The following is a 17,141-nucleotide window of genomic DNA, read 5'->3' as shown; positions in this document are numbered from 1 at the left end:
AATGTAGCACCCAGAAAATGCAGAAGATGGCGCCCAAGCTCCGTCGCAAATGGGCTGATTTGTATGCTGGGAATCTGTGTCAACTAGTATCAAATAGTAGTCTTGGTGCAACACACAACGATTCACCGTTGCATTATTTATGTATTTTCCTTATAATTTCGCCATCAACACAGTACCCAAAAATGCATTGTGTGTGGCTTTCTCGGTCAGGGGCGTTCCTTCCGTGACGTCACGTCAGGAATCGTCACCAAGTCAAAAACAAGACTTCCTGAATATTCAGCGCGACTCTTAAAAGGTGAAATATAGCTATATGCGCTGGAATCTTTTTAAAATACGCTCAGTAGAAGTCATTTGAAGCCATTTTACAAATTATGGACGCAACTTGTCCGTAGGCGTCGGTTGTCCTTTAATTTCTCACGTGATGAGTGCGCAGCCGACTGTTTGTAAACAAGGGAAAATGCTCTTGAAAAACAAGACGTCATATCACGCCGAGTTCACCCGGCGGTCAAACGTGACTTGTCTTTCTGGCAGCAGATGAGCACGCGTATTTACTGTATTCCCATTTTACAGCCATTGTCACATAAAATGGACGAGCGGTGGGGCCACTCCCCTTCTACCGCGTTCATCCGCCACGACCACCTAGAGGGACGCCACATGCCTCGCCTCCCGTCTGGCGACATTCTCGTCCAGATTAAGGCGTGAATTATGCTCCGCGCGTAAAAAACATGCTCCCAATACTGCAATGAGACGGTGACTTACAGCGCAGGCCCTGCGCTGTCTTCTATGAGCCTTCGGAGGGACATTGCAGTTGCATTTCAACTGCACTCCCACTGGACAAAGAACACAAAAAAACGCGCCGTGGAGTTTGCCGTCAGCACTTTTCACGGAGGGAGAGGTCAAGCGGTTATTTGTGAAGGTCGTAAAAATTAAAAAAAACATTGTTATTTGCAAACTGATCACTACTTTGCATCTTCCATAAAGGACTTGTTTTTATTGGCTTTGCAGGGTGATGGATGGCGTCATGGCCGACAGGCTAATGAAACGCAGTCATCGCAAGTAAAAAGGCAAACAAACAAACAAACAAACAAACAAATAAATAAATAAATAAACAAACAAACAGACAGACAGACTAACTAATAAACACACATAAATAAAGTAAATACATAAACAATGAAACAAACACATAAATAAATAAATAAATAAATAAATAAATAAATACATAGATAAATAAATAAATAAATAAATAAATAAATAAGCACTAAATAGATAAATATATAATTATATAGATAAATAAAGAGATAAAAAATAATAAATATTTAAAAAATACAAACATGCACACATACATTCATACATAACTAAACAAACAGATAAATAAATAAATAAATAAATAAATAAATAAATAATAGATAAATAATAAATACATGAAACAATCATTAATTCATTGATGCTCAAACAAATAAATAAATAAATAAATACGCACTAAATAAATAAATAAATAAATATATAATTAAAAAGATAAATAAAGAGATAAAAAATACTAAATATTAAAAAAATAGATACATGCACACATACATACATGACTAAACAAATAGATAAATACATAACTAATAATTAAATGAAAAATAATAAATACACGAAACGATCATTAATTAATTAATTGATGCTCAATAAGTAAATAAATACATACATAAATACATTCACGCGTAAATAAACAAATGCGTAGATAAACGAATAAATAATAAATGAATGAAAAATAATAAATAAATAAAATTAAAAAAAACATTAATTATTGTTTGATGCTCAACTAAATAAATAAATAAATAAATAAATAAATAAATAAATAAATAAATAAATACATAAATACCTTTCATCACTTTGCTGCTGTGAAATGTAAATTTATCCACTGTGAAAATCCAATCCAGTCCAATACATCAGAATCAGAATCAGAATCATCTTTATTGCCAAGTATGTAGAACACACAAGGAATTTGTTTCCGGTAGAACACGCTGCACTAGTATCGTCTTAAAAAAAAATTGCTAAGTGGCACGATACAGTACCATTTTGGCTGCTGTTGAATAAATGAAGAAATGAATAAATGAACACAAAAATTAACAAACAACAAACCAACCAACCAACCAACCAAACAAACAAACAAACAAACAAATAAATAATTAAATACATAATTAAAAAACGATCTCCAATGTAATATTGGTCGATGGCATGACAAGTTGATGTGACATTGTAATGCTAATGCTATACAAATAAAGTTTAGACGTATTTGGGCCTATCAGCCACCCCTTTACTACATTGACACACCGCATAACCAATCAGATGACATATCATTATCCTGAACGCAGTGTGTGCTTAAAAAAAACAAGCTAGGGATTAGCTGCTATTCGTTAGTTACGTCCTAATTTAATTCCTCTTGAACGTAAAACAGAGAATAAAAATGAGCGAGGGAGCTGGACCAAGTAAGAAGAAAAAAAAATCACTTTCACACGGACTGGGAGGAGGACGTTTTTTTCACGGTGGCATTTTGGAAGTGTGTTTGTCTCGTCTGCCATCGATCAAAGTGAGCTCAGGTAAGGGCAACGCATCTGTTGCGTCACACGAGCCTTTCAACACTTTCATGTCTTTCAATTTCTTGATCTCCTTGATGTGCGTATCACCCTGACGCATAGCACACGCTTGTAAATTGTATAAAAGGAGCTGTCGCGGGACAGAGAGATGGGGCGAACCACGGGGCAGAATAATCTCAGACTCATCTCAGACTCACGCCCGGCTCACGCCGGGCGTCGGACGGACATCACGCCACGATCAAGCTCTGCGCGTCACCAGCCTGGGAGATCTGACAACGAACCTACTTACAAATAAAGAGAACCATCAAACTCTTTACATCTACATCATTGTGTTGTGTTGAAGACGAACGTATCTCGTTCGTAAGTTGGGAGCGTCTGTACTTTTTGAATTGTTCGTTCATTCTTACCGTAGCAGTCAACTTTACCCTCTTGTGTTGCATTGTGAGTGACATTTCGGAGGCACACTATGTTCTGCACTCCAAAGTCAACTTTATTTTTCCAAACTGTATTTTACTACATTTCCCCATTTCCGATGGATTTTTTAACCATCGCGTACCTCATCTACTCTGGCGGTGAAAATATATAGGGGGGGGGGGGGATTTAAAGGACAACCGACATCTCCGAACAAGTTGTGTCCATAATTTGTAAAATGGCTTCAAATGACTTCTACTGAGCGTGTTTGACAAAGATTCCACCACATGTAGCTATATTTTACCTTTTAAAACTCGCGCTGAATATTCCGGAAGTCTTGTTTTTGAGTTGGTGACGAGTCCGTACGCGACGTCACTGAAGGAACGCCCCTGACCGAGAAAGCCACACACAATGCATTTTTGGGTACTGTGTTGATGGCGAAATTATAAGGAAAATACATAAATAATGCAACGGTGAATCGTTGTGTGTTGCACCAAGACTACTATTTGATACTAGTTGACACAGATTCCCAGCCCCTGACCGAAAAAAAGGACACATTGTAGCAGTCCTTCCATCACGTCAATGCATTTTGCTGTACTTGTTTGGTCTGAAAACTTCGTGTTGCACCAATAAGAGGCAGAAGAGGGCGACAAAGCTTGTTTTTGTTTCTTCTTCTTCTTTTTCTTCTTCTTCTTCTTTTTCTTTTTCTTCTTCTTCATTTTCTTCTTTTTCTTCTTCATTTTCTTCTTTTTCTTCTTCTTCATTTTCTCATTCTTCTTCTTCTTTTTGTTTTTCTTCTTCTTTTTCTTCTTCTTTTTCTTCTTTTTCTTTCTTTTTCTTTTTGTTATTTTTCTTTCTTTTTCTTCTTCCTCTGTTTTTTCTTCTTTTTGTTCTTCTTAATTTTCTTTTTCTTTTTCTTTTTCTTTTTCTTCTTTTTCTACTTTTTCTTCTTCTGCTTGGTTTTTTTCCTCTTAATCTTCTTCATTTTCTTTTTCCTCTTCTTTGTTTTTTTCTTCTTAATCTTCTTTTTCTTTTTCATATTTTTCTTCTTTTCTTTTTCTTTTTCTACTTTTTCTTCTTCTTCTTCGTTTTCTTTTTCTTCTTCGTTTTCTTCTACTTTTTCTTCTTTTTCTACTTTTTCTTCTATTTTTTCTTCTTCTTCTTTTCTTCTTCTTCGGCTCCCATTTTCGGCTCCTTGTTAGGAGCCGGCCCTCTTCGTTCACTTCAGAGATCCGGCTCAAGGAGCCGTCTCGTTCGCGAACTACACATCACTAGAGAGAAGATCGACTGGCACCGCACGAGTGGAGACTCCTTGTTATTGTATCAGCCTTCCTCCCCCCCCCTCCCCCCGCTCTTATTTTATGAGTTTTCCAGAAGAAGTCCCCTAAAAAGACCCTCCTCACCCCTCTTTGCTTTCTTATGATTAAGCACGCACGCGTAACTTTGTGCTCAGTTTGCTCCTCACTTGTTGTCATGGATGGACGTTATTTTTTTTTCTTTCCAGCTGTTTTCAATAGAAAAAAAATGGAGACGATGCTTTCCAGGCAAATTTATTAGGACGGAGAAATGTGAAAATAAAAAGGACATTATGGGATGACAAGACATTTTTTTCCACATGTTTAAGAGACTTTCTATTGTGGGTTTGGTCAAATCAGGTTGGGATTTATTGGTCGTGGTTCGACTGCTCGTGGCTAAAAAAAAAAATCCCGTTTATCGATTTTGCAGTCGGTGACGATGTAGTGGTACGCTAGCTCGGTTGGCGTGCAGGGTGCAAAGGCTTGTCTGTCTCTAGATGTGCCCTGTGACTGATTGGCGACCAGTTTAGGGTGTCGTTTTAAGAGGCAGAGGCAAAGCCTGTTCAGGGTAAACGGCTTGAAAATGAAAGGATGGAAACTAAGATGCATGCCTGCCATTTGTTTCCGTGGCTGTCTGGTAAAATCCAGTCTGTCTGTCTGTCTGTTTGTTGGTCTGTCTGTCTCAATCTGCCTGGCTGGCTGGCTAGCTGCCTGTCTCTCTCTCTCTCTCTCTCTCTCTCTGTCTCTCCTGTCATCTCGCTCACTCTTTCTCTCTCTTTTTCTCACTCTCTCTCAGCCACACGCGCCAGCCTTCACTCAACCCTGAAATAAGTCAAATAGATGGAAAGCCAATGGATATCCAATAGTTAGCCAGCCAGATAGCTATCTAGCTGTTTTCCACGCGAGACCCGCCGTCCACTTTGCACGAGGAGGCAACCGTGGTGGGCTTCAGCTGTGCCAGCCGCGCTCATATGGAAGCGCTTCAATTTCAGCTCCCCCACTACTGGAGACCCCCGTCTGTCAAAACGTACCCCCCCCCCCCTTGGCCCCTTTGCCGCTATCTTGCGGTCTTGCAGCACACTTGGGATCTGCGATCTGCCTGCTCGTTGCCCCCCTACCCCCCTTGAGGTGCAGGTGATTAAGAGAGCAAGCGTTGAAATATGAAGTGGGGCTTGACGCTTCTGAAGCGTCAAGCGCACATCTGCAAATGTTTGGTGGCTCCGGTGAAACAATTTCAAGAATTTAGACGCCATTGTTGACGTTTGGTTGGAAATATTTACAATGCGCTCTTCTTCTTCTCTAAGAATGTATCTAGTTAGCTACCTATCTGGCTATCTATTTTCTATCTATCAGGTACAGTGATACTTCGGTTTACGAACCCTTTGGCTGACGAACTTTTCAGTTTATGAGCGTTAAATTTATGAAAATTTTACCTTGGCATACGGACTATTTTTCAGGATACACACGGAGCGCCACAATGAGTGATGTGTCGTTCGCGAATGATCCCGTTCTCCTGCCAAGAAAATGGCAGCCGACTTGTTTTGGTCCTCCATTCTCCACCCCCAGTCTTTGGTTAAAGCCACGTGATTGGGTCAAGAACGCACCAGTGAGAGGGGGGGGGGGTTAAACATGAAAGAGACAGGCAGACGACAGTGATAGTGTTTCAACTTTTATAGTTCAAAGGCAGAGTGTAGACTCCAAGGTTAAAATATCCCATCAATCAGGCTCCACAAACAACCCGCACAAGCCATCTGTACACTTGATGCAAAAAGCTATCAACCCAGCTAACCAGAACATAATTGATGAGGAACTAGGTAAAATGATCGCAGAGAAAACACCTACAAGGGATCATTCCTCAAGATGGTAAAAGAAGAAGGCTACGTTCCTTATCAAGTTTTTAATGCTGATGAAAGCCGCCACTCCATTCCAAGCCATCAATGACCATCACAAAGGTCAATAAAACTACTTTATTATACCGTACAGTTTATTTCTTTAATTATAATACTATAGCACATTTATTATACATGAAATAAGGTCTATGTTGTGTAGTTTTAAGGAAAATTACAAGGTAGAAAATGATGTTTTATGGGGACCTGGAAACGGATTATTCTGATTTTAATGGTTTCCTATGGGAAATTAATTTTTGGGATACACACTTTTCGCCTTACACACTGTCTGGGAACCAATTAAGTTCGTAAGTCAAGGTATCACTGTATCTGGCTGACTCGCTTGCACACAAAGACACACACACACATTTACACACGCAGACACCACACACAGACAAAATAAAACATGCACATGCACACACACAGACTCACAAGATGCACACACACACACACACACACACACACACACACACACACACGCACACACACATGCACACAAAAACACCAATATAAACACACGAACACACACACACTTCCAAGATACAGACATGCAAAAACATGCACACACACAAACACTCACAACATACACACAGACACAAAAGTACACGTGCAAACACACACGCAAACATGCACACACACGCGCACACACACACACACACACACACACACACACACACACACACACACAAACATTCACAACATACAGACATACACCCCCCTGACACACACACAAACACTCACAACATGCACACATACAAACACACGCACGTACACAAAAACATCAATACGAAAACACAAACACCCAGAACACACACACACATGCACACACACACACACACACACACACACACACACACACACACACACACACACGCACACACACACACACACACACTTGGGTCTTGATTAATTGTCATAAAAATATCTTCGAATATGATCTCCATGTGCCTCCCCTCATTAAAGTTTTAATAAATCATATTCATATCATTCACAAGGCTATTGTTGACTTTGTTGTTTGTTTGTTGTTGCTTTGCATTTCAACCGAGAGCTGCCTTTGATTCATTCTTGAGCGCCAAATGAGCAGATTGGACAATTCCCCGGATGCTTCATTTGGGATGTCTGTGATTAAAAAACAGCTTGGAAGATCAGACACGACCCACCTCCTCCAACCCCGTAACCTCATTCGCCCTCCTCTTCTTCTCAGCCTCTTCCTTATCTTTTTATACTCTTATGATTCCTGATTTTAAAGGACAACCGACACCAATTTTTTTGTTTACTAAATGACATTAGAAAAACATTTTAAAGCATCTAAAATAGCCAAAACATGCAGGCTGTTGTTTTTTAGTCAAATGCAAAACACCAAGAAAAATGACTTAAAGAGTCCCAAAACTACTTCAAAATGACCCAGGAAATTCAGAAGGTCCCGCCCCCTTGTTCGTGACGTCAAGCCAGGATACTCCATCACAAACTGCCTTGCTCCAGAATCAAAACAATGGCTTCAGAGAGTTCAGATTCAGAGGAGATGCTTTCTTGTTACGCATCCAGTGAATAGGATTCAAATAGTTCTGAAGAGGAAAGCATACATGTTTGCAATCGATTAAAGGAGTCCTCCCGTATCGATTCGAGCCGTCAATGACAGCAATGTAGCACCCAGAAAATGCAGAATATGGCGGACAAGCTCCGTTGGAAGTGGGCTGATTTGTCTGCTGGGAATTTGTGTCAACTAGTATCAAATAGTAGTCTTGGTGCAACACACAGCGATTCACCATGGCGTTATTTATGTGTTTTCCTTCTAATTTCGCCATCAACACGGATCAACACGATGTTTTCAGATCAAACAAAGTACCCAAAATGCATTGCGTGTCGCTTTCTGGGTCAGGGACGTTCCAGACATGACGTCACTTAGGGCATTGTCATCAACTCGAAAACAAGACTTTATGAATATTCAGTGCGAGTCTTAAAAGGTAAAATATCGCTATATGCGCTGGAATCTTTGTCAAATGCGCTCAGTAGAAGCCATTTTCCAAATTATGGACGCAACTTGTCCGGAGGTGTCGGTTGTCCTTTAAGACTTTCCCGCCTGTTGTTGACTTTTTGGAAAAGAGGTTTCTCCAAGTCTATGGGGGACGGATTGCGCCCAGGGAGGTCTTCCCCGTGACTGATTTTACAGACATGACATGGACGGACGGTGTCTGTTAGCGTCTGCAAAATTCACAGTGGAAGACTCCATCAGAGGTTCTTTCAAACGTCGCCCAAGATGTTGTTATCCCATTACTGCAGAATAGGCGCCATTTTCCGCTGGGGAACGGCGTGTCACAATGATTTGGAAAGGCTGGTTAGATAGCGACATACTAACATCCGGGCATGTGGTGGGCCGTCACTGCCCGCAAGGCCTTCTCTGATGGCCTGAAATTATTTGAATCACACACTGATGAATTATATGTTGTTTATTGGAGGAGTTAAGTTTTAGGACTACATTAACATTCCAGGCAGCGTCGGAAAGCTTGGACTTTCTTCTTTCATCAGAATTATGAGTTAAAAGGTGGAATTCTGAGTTAAAAGTCGGAATTCTGAGTTGAAAGTCGGAATTCTGAGTTAAAAGTCGGAACTTTGAGTTAAAAGTCGGAATTCTGAGTTGAAAGTCGGAATTTTGAGTTAAAGGTAGGAATTCTGATTTAAAAATCGGAATTCAGTTAAAAATCGGAATTCAGTTAAAAAATCAGAATTCAGAGTTAAAAATCGAAATTCAGAGTTAAAGTTGGAATTTGAAGTTAAAAATCGGAATTCTGAGTTGGAATTCTGAGTCGGAATTCTGAGTTAAAAGTCGGAAGTTTGAGTTAAAAGTTGGACGTTTGAGTTAAAAGTTGGAATGCGTAGTTAAAAATCGGAATTCTGAGTCGGAATTCTGAGTTAAAAGTCGTAATCCTGAGTTGAAAGTCGGAATCTTGAGTAAAAAGTCGGAATTCAGTTAAAAAATCAGAATTCAGAGTTAAAAATCGAAATTCAGAGTTAAAGTTGGAATTTGAAGTTAAAAATCGTAATTCTGAGTTGGAATTCTGAGTCGGAATTCTGAGTTAGAAGTCGGAAGTTTGAGTTAAAAGTTGGACGTTTGAGTTAAAAGTTGGAATGCGTAGTTAAAAATCAGAATTCTGAGTTGGAATTCTGAGTCGGAATTCTGAGTTAAAAGTCGGAAGTTTGAGTTAAAAGTTGGGCGTTTGAGTTAAAAGTTGGAATGCGTAGTTAAAAATCGGAATTCTGAGTCGGAATTCTGAGTTAAAAGTCGGAAGTTTGAGTTAAAAGTTGGGCGTTTGAGTTAAAAGTTGGAATGCGTAGTTAAAAATCAGAATTCTGAGTCGGAATTCTGAGTTAAAAGTCGTAATCCTGAGTTGAAAGTCGGAATCTTGAGTAAAAAGTCGGAATTTTGAATTAAAAGTCGGAATTCAGAGTTAAAAGTCGGAATTCAGAGTTAAAAATCAGAATTCTGAGTTAAAAATCGGAATCCTGAGTTAAAAGTCGGAATTCTGAGTTAAATGTCTGCGTTACTTCTGGATTTAGTGAACGCTGGTGCATCTGGCCGCCGCTGCTCACCTGCAGAAAAACATTTTTATTCTTATCCTGTAAAGTGTCCTTGAGAGATTTGAAAGGCGCTTCTAAATTGAATGTATTATTATTATTATTATTATTATTATTATTATTATTCATACATTCTTATTAACTCATTCACTGTCATTTCCAAACTTGGAGTGGAGTGGCCGCTTTCCTCAGCATGAAACACTTGATGAGGAACGTAGCCTTCTTCTTTCACCATCTTGAGGAATGATCCCTTGGAGGTGCTTTCGCTGCCATCATTTTACCTAGTTCCTCATCAATTGTGTTCTGTTTACCTGGGTTGATAGTTTTTTGCATCAAGTGTACAGATGGCTTGTGCGGGTTATTTGTGTAGCCTGATTGATGGGAATTTTAACCTTGCAGTCTACACTCTGCCTTTGAACTATCGAAGTTGAAACCAGTCCAAATTTCGCTGTTTCCTAACCATTTTCTCAGTCACTCTCTGTCGTCTGCCTGTTTCTTTAAACCACCTCCCCTCACTGCTGCGTTCTTGACCAATCACGTGGCTTGAACCGAAGACTGGGGGCGGGGAATAGAGGGAAAAAACAAGTCGGCTGCCATTTTCTTGTTAGGAAAACGGGCTTCTTCGCGAATGACACATCACTCATTGTGGCAGCTCCGTGTGTATCCCGAAAAATAGTTTGCATGTCAAGGTAAAATGTTCATAAATGTAACGTTCGTAAACCGAAAAGTTCGTAAGCCGAAAAGTTCGTAAACTGAGGTATCAGTGTAATGCTCTGAACAGGTCATGTCGTTTTTTTTTTCTTCCTCTCAGTGCATTTTAGCCCAAACACTAAGAACTTGTGTCTTTCACTTCTGATTAGTGACACTTTAATAAAGTCGTTTAAAGTTCAGTGGAGTGAATTTTCTACCTTTTTGACTGTTTCTATGGACACCGGGAAAGGGGGGGGGGGGCGACGACGACCCACATTCATTCCTACGCGCCATCTTTTAAATGCAAATGCTTTCAAAGTAACTGTGTAATTCTGTTTATGTTAAAGTGGGGGGCGATTTGGTGCTCTCCCGACTTGGCTTGGAGACAGAGCGTTTTCCCCTGTTTTGAAATCTAAAAGACGAGCGCGGCTGTTTTTCTTTTCTTTTCTTGCCGTGTTGATCTGACAGCGATTGACTGAGGCAGTCCTCAACGCAGGACAAAAGCTTGGCCAAAATCTTTACATTGCTCTTTCCCTTTTTTCCCGGGGACTTTTTTCCCCTTTCAATTTGCCAAGATGGACAAAGCCTATCTTCTCTTCCACTTGATTGGGTCAGAAGGCTGGAGTGAAATATTTCGTCCCAGCATTCCCAGCGCTGGTTACCCCTCCTCATGCTTCCCTCATCTTGGTGAAAGCAGCCCAGAAAACCTAATGTCGAATTGACCACAATCGATTCGTTGGCGATGGAATTTCAGACGTGGATGTGGCGAAATGTGCGCTGCGTTTACCTTTTCCTTCTCATTGTTGGCTGCAACCAAGCAGCAGTACAAATCAATTGTTGCACAATCGACGTGATGACTAATAATCATAATAATAATAATAATCATAATCATAATAATCATAATTAATATTATTATATTTAATATTGTTATAATTATTATTATAATTATTATCATAATAATATTTATTATTATTATTATTATCATCATAATAATAATAATAATAATACAGTAAAGTCTCGTTATATCGATATTCAAGGGAGTCCGAAAAAAGTATCGATATAACCGAGACTATCGATATATCCGACCCCGTTTGCATGTAATTTTGTCCGTGCGTGCATAGAAATAGTATCGATATAACCGGGACTATCGATATATCCGATATCGATATAACGAGACTTTACTGTAATAATAATAATAATAATAATAATAATTATTATTATTATTATTATACTTATTATAATTATAATTAGGATTGTGAATGTGATTGTGATTATAATTATAATTATAATGATAATGATTATAATTATTACTATGATTATAATTATTATTATTATGATGATGATTTAATCTAATAATAATAATAATTGAATATAATAATAATAATAATAATTTAATATAATGTAATAATTTAATATAATTTACTATAACAATTTACTATAATAATAATAATAATAATAATAATAATAAAATAATAATAATAATAATAATAATAATTCATAGATAGAAAGCTAGCTAATAAGGCCAATAGATAGCAAACAGTTTTCGTGTTGTTTATGTGGTTTTCCTTCTAATTTCGCGATCAACGCAGTGTTTTCAGATGAAAAAAGTACCCAGAATGCATTGTGTGTTGCTTTCTCGGTCGGACATGGAATCGTCATCACCTCGAAAACAAGACTTCCTGAATATTCAGCGCAAGTCTTAAAAGGTAAAATATAGCTTTAATATGCGGTGGAATCTTTGTCAAATGCGATCAGTAGAAGTCATTTAAAATGATTTTACAAATTATGGACACAACTTGTCCGGGGGTATCGATTGTCCTTTAACTCACTCACGAAAACACACACATGTGGAAGCAGTGCAACAGGGGAAAAGGAAGCTCAAAGACAATTTGGAATTACAGTAAAGTCTCGTTATATCGATATTCAAGGGAGTCCGAAAAAATATCGATATAACCGGGACTATCGATATATCCGATATCGATATAACGAGACTTTACTGTATTTCATCAGAATTAATGGACAACATAGAATTCACATCAGTCCGTGATTCAGATATTTTTAGGCCAGCAGAGAAGGCGTTGTTGGCCCTATTGGCCCACTATTGCTCTGACCAACCAGCGATATGATAATATGTTCTCGATTTTACACATTTCCGCATTGTGGGACTATTAAAAGCTTTCTTATTCTGATTGCTGAAGATGCGCCCATCCAACATGTTGATTTTTAGCCGCGCGCTACTTTCCATTTTGAGTGATTTGATGTTCCTGGGAAGGCTGATTGGGCCATTCAGGGACTTGATCGGTGTTGTATTGACAGGCCAGGAGGAAGGGTCGGCTTGGGGAGGGGTGCACGCCGCCTTCATTGTGCCCTGCAGTGGAAAAACAAGAGCGCTCCTGGGAGACAAAGATGTGAATGGGAACAGTAGCCCCTGTGTCCCCCACTTACCCCCCCTTTAGAACCCCCCTCCGGCCACTGACTGCTATTGCCGCTGCCGGTAGTTTTGCATCCTCCATTGGGGACTCAAGGGCAGTTCCCACCCTCTCTCAAATACCCCTCAACACCCCCCCCCCCCCTGCAATTCTCTTGCTACTTTTTCATTCTGTCAAGTGTCGGCGGAGGTGTTGCTGTTTCGTTCTCTGACCCCCTCAAACAATACCCCCTCCCACGTCTTTGATTTCCATCAAGTCTAAGTGCAGCGCTTGGTTGTGGTCTTCATTTAGAGAGGAGTGCTCTTCAGTCGTGTGTCAATATAAAGAGACTAGCGACTGCTCGTGGCGTTTTGACTCTGATGCTGCGATCAAGTGAGCAGTGGTTCTTAAACTGGGTTGGATCCAACCCGAGGGGTTCGGCGAGTCGCTCTCAGGGGTTCGGTAGATCATCCAATGCAGAGGTCCACCCCTCAGTCTAGTTTTCGGTTAGTCACCGTCGGCACAGTCATTGATGGTTCTTAAACTGGGTTGGATGAAACTCTAGGGGTTCGGAGAGTCTGTCTCGGGGGTTTGGTGGATCCAATGTCGCAGAGGTCCACCCCCTCAGTCTAGTTTTCGGTTAGTCACCGTCGGCACAGTCATTGATGGTTCTTAAACTGGGTTGGATGAAACTCTAGGGGTTCGGAGAGTCTGTCTCGGGGGTTTGGTGGATCCAATGCCGCAGAGGTCCACCCCCTCAGTCTAGTTTTCAGTTAGTGGGCACTGATGGTACTTAAACTGGGTTTGATCAAACCCTTGGGGTTCGTTGAGTCGGTCTCAGGGATTCGGTAGATCATCCAATGCAGAGGTCCAACCATCAGTCTACTTTTTAGTTAGTGGGCACAGTCATTGATGGTTCTTAAAATGGGTTGGTTCGAACCCTAGGGGTACGGTGAGTCTGTGTCAGCGGTTCGGTGGATCCTCCGCCGCAGAGGTCCACCCCTCAGTCTCGCCTGCAGTTAGTGGGTACAGTCATTGAAAGAAAGGTTCGATGAATGAGCATATGAAACTGGTGGGGTTCAGTGCCTCCAACAAGACTAAGAATCACTGACATACACTGAAGTCCGTTAGTCTAGCCTAGGCATGGGCAAACTACGGCCCGCGGGCCACATACGGCCCGTTAGGCTTTTTAATCCGGCCCGCCGAACTTGCCCAAATTATAGTACAAACAGTGTCTAAAATTCATGACAAAAAGTTAGCAAACAACAGGGCAGATAACTGAAAAGTTGCCTGACCCATTTTTCTCAACTTGAAGCACAATGAGAAAACTAATCACATTAAAAAACATTGTAACAAAGTATAAAGTTTTTTCTAAAATCAAGAATGCACCTACTACAAATGCTACCTTGCTTACCTGCTGCAGTAGTCGATTGTCATTGAGGTGCACAATGCAACGTTTGCATTGCTTCATACGAGCCACTAAGCCCCTTTCATAAGTCTCACGTACACTTTACAGTCACGGTTTAATGTAAATTTACGTTTTTTAGCGTCACATATGTTGTTAGCTTCTTTTGAATCTTTCTTCTGGTCTGAGGTTCTGTGCATCTATTTTGGAAAAAGACATGCAATTGCACGACTTTATAACGCTTGCGAAAGTCCGGAAGAAAGAAGCAGGCTTCTGATTGGCTGCCGTGCCGAGTATGCAAATTTCAACTGCAGGTAGTCTATGTTTGTGTGCTCGGCGACGGTACACGTGTATTGTTTGCGCGTGTAGGCGACGGCGTCAGTGAGGAGTTTGTTGAGCGCGCGGTCAGGACAAACCATCTATGATTTGGCGGAATTTAACACAAGTAGGTATTATTGAGCTTGAATATTTCGTTGTGTAATAATATGTTTTGAATGTTGAAAGTGATTCCATTTTTCAATAAATGTTGATTTCTTTAACTTTGCCCCTTCGATGGAAACTTATTAAAAACAGACGCAATCTTGATAAATCACAGTGCATATGTTATTTTAATCTATTTCCATTTCCTCCTCCAAGTATCTGCAAAATAGTATGTAAACACCATATTCCTTGAGACAAATTTATTAACTGATCAGGGATATTTTTCACATTTGAAAGACAGTTAATAAATTGGGTTCTTACTGTGCTATGAGGTTTGTACATACTATATTTAAAGGACAACCGGCACCATTTTTTTTGTTTCCCACTGACATCAGAAAAACGTTTTATAGCATCTAAAATACCCAAATCAGGCAGGCTGATATTTTTAGTTAAATGAAAAACACCAATAAAAATGACTTCAAATGAATCCGGAAATGGTCAGTTTCAGAAGGACCCACCCCCCTGTTCGTGACGTCACGCTAAGACGTCTTGCCTTTGATCGAGAATCAAAACAATGGCTTCAGATTCGGAGAAGATGTTTTCTTGTTACTCATCCAGTTATGAATATGATTCAAATAGTTGTAAAGAGGAAAGCATAAATGTTTGCAATTGATTCAAGGAGTCCTCCCATATCAATTCGAGCCGTCAATGACAGCAATGTAGCACCCAGAAAATGCACAAGATTGCGCCCAAGCTCCGTTGGAAATGGGCTGATTTGTCTGCTGGGAATTTGTGTCAGCGAATATCGAATAGTTGTCTTGGTGCAACACACAACGATTCACCATGGCGTTATTTATGTTTTCCTTCTAATTTCACCATCAACAGGGATCAACACGAAGTTTTCAGACCAAACGAAGTACCCAAAATGCATTGTATGTCGCTTTCTCGGTCAGGGGCGGTCCAAACGTGACGTCACATGGGGATCGTCATCACCTCGAAAACAAGACTTCATGAATATTCAGCGCAAGTCTTAAAACGTGAACTATAGCTATATGCTGTGGAATCTTTGTAAAATACGCTCAGTCGAAGTCATTTGAAGTGATTTTATAAATTATGGACATAACTTGTTCAGAGTATTTCCGTCCCAAACACTCCCTCCAAATGCTCCTGGCCCGGCCCCTCTGTCAAATTTTAGAACCCAATGCGGCCCGCGAGTCAAAAAGTTTGCCCACCCCTGGTCTAGCCACTGTTGGAGTAGCGACAGTATACCATTGTTCACTACGCTGAAAGTTATCGCAGTTTGCGATAATTCGGTTACGGATTTGAATCTCAGCTGCTGCCGTGGGTTTTTCCATCAGTACTCTGGTTTCCACTCACCTCCCCAAAACATGCATCTTAGCCTCAGTCACGACTTGAACGAATGCTTGTTTGTATGTCTGCCTGGTGTACTTGACCGGCGACCAGTCCAAGGTTTACCTTGTCTCTCACCTAAAGTCGACTTTTATAGACTCCAGCAAAACCGAAGATGGCAATTAGGACAATCGTTGTTGCAATTGGACGGATGGATGGAAAAAGTAGTCTGGTAGGAACGATAAAGTCCCAATCATGGTTTTAGCTATCTTTTCTATCCGACATGTCGTCTCTTTCCAAATGTTATCGAGCCGGTCTTATCGAGGCCCTTTCTTTGATGGGGGCGGGGGGTTCCTGTTTCTGTTTTTCTCTTGATAAATACTATTCGTGGGTTGCATGCAGATAGACTTCCAGGATGTTCAAATGGGCCGTTTCTGGACATGGGCCATAAATAGTGATTCATACATTGATCAAGTTTACCCAAAATACATCAAAACCATGATTCGGCAGGCGTAAAAGTAAAAATGCAGAAAAGGCAGTCAGTCAAGCAAATAATCTAAGAGTATAAAATACATCTACGCACTTAAGGGTGGAGTAACTAGAAATAGAAGTTATTTAGTTGGAAATTTTGTTGAGATACAGTCCTTTTAACTCATTCACTGCCATTTCTGATTTTATTCGGGAATTGAAAATATGATGTAGAGCGCAATTCCCGAATGTGTTCAGGTTTTGTGTTTTTTTTTTTCATGCTTGGGTGCCAATGAAGCACTGGTCAGACCTCTGACAATGTTTTTACTCTTCCACAGGGCCAGCATTTCCCTTTTTTTCCCATGTTAGCGCTTTGTTACATCTTCAGCTGTTGTTCAAGCTCTCTATCAACCGATATGTATCTATTGCAATATATTTTGGACAGCTGCCCTCATTTCAAGCTCATATAACTCCAGACCCGTATCATTTAGGAAATAACTATTTTTTTCTGATTAAATTAAATTTGCTCAATTTGTTCTGGTTTTTTTTCTTGTTTGGATGCCGATAAAGCGCTGGCCAGACCTCTGGCAATGTTCTTTTTCCTTTCTACAAGCGAGCAAGATTTCCCTTTTTTCCATGTTCACGCTTTGTTACAT

The 17,141-nt window shown here is 40.1% G+C and overlaps 1 protein-coding gene and 1 long non-coding RNA gene across 2 annotated transcripts in view; both read left to right on the top strand.

Annotated features, from left to right (window-relative positions):
* Positions 1-17,141, top strand: part of fat4 (FAT atypical cadherin 4) — a 135,836-nt gene that overhangs the window by 17,539 nt on the left and 101,156 nt on the right. The gene's annotated exons all lie outside the window — the stretch shown is intronic.
* Positions 2,367-2,893, top strand: LOC148902549 (uncharacterized). Its single transcript, XR_016118052.1, has 2 exons — positions 2,367-2,582; positions 2,707-2,893. It is a non-coding gene; the product is annotated as an uncharacterized LOC148902549 (long non-coding RNA).

The sequence above is a fragment of the Hippocampus bargibanti genome, linkage group LG02 (genome assembly GCF_051943395.1).
Source record: "Hippocampus bargibanti isolate YZ-2025 linkage group LG02, ASM5194339v1, whole genome shotgun sequence".
In the NCBI taxonomy this organism is placed as follows: Eukaryota; Metazoa; Chordata; class Actinopteri; order Syngnathiformes; family Syngnathidae; genus Hippocampus; species Hippocampus bargibanti.
Note: the sequence above shows the minus strand (reverse complement) of the source record. Positions and strands in the feature narration are given on the sequence as shown.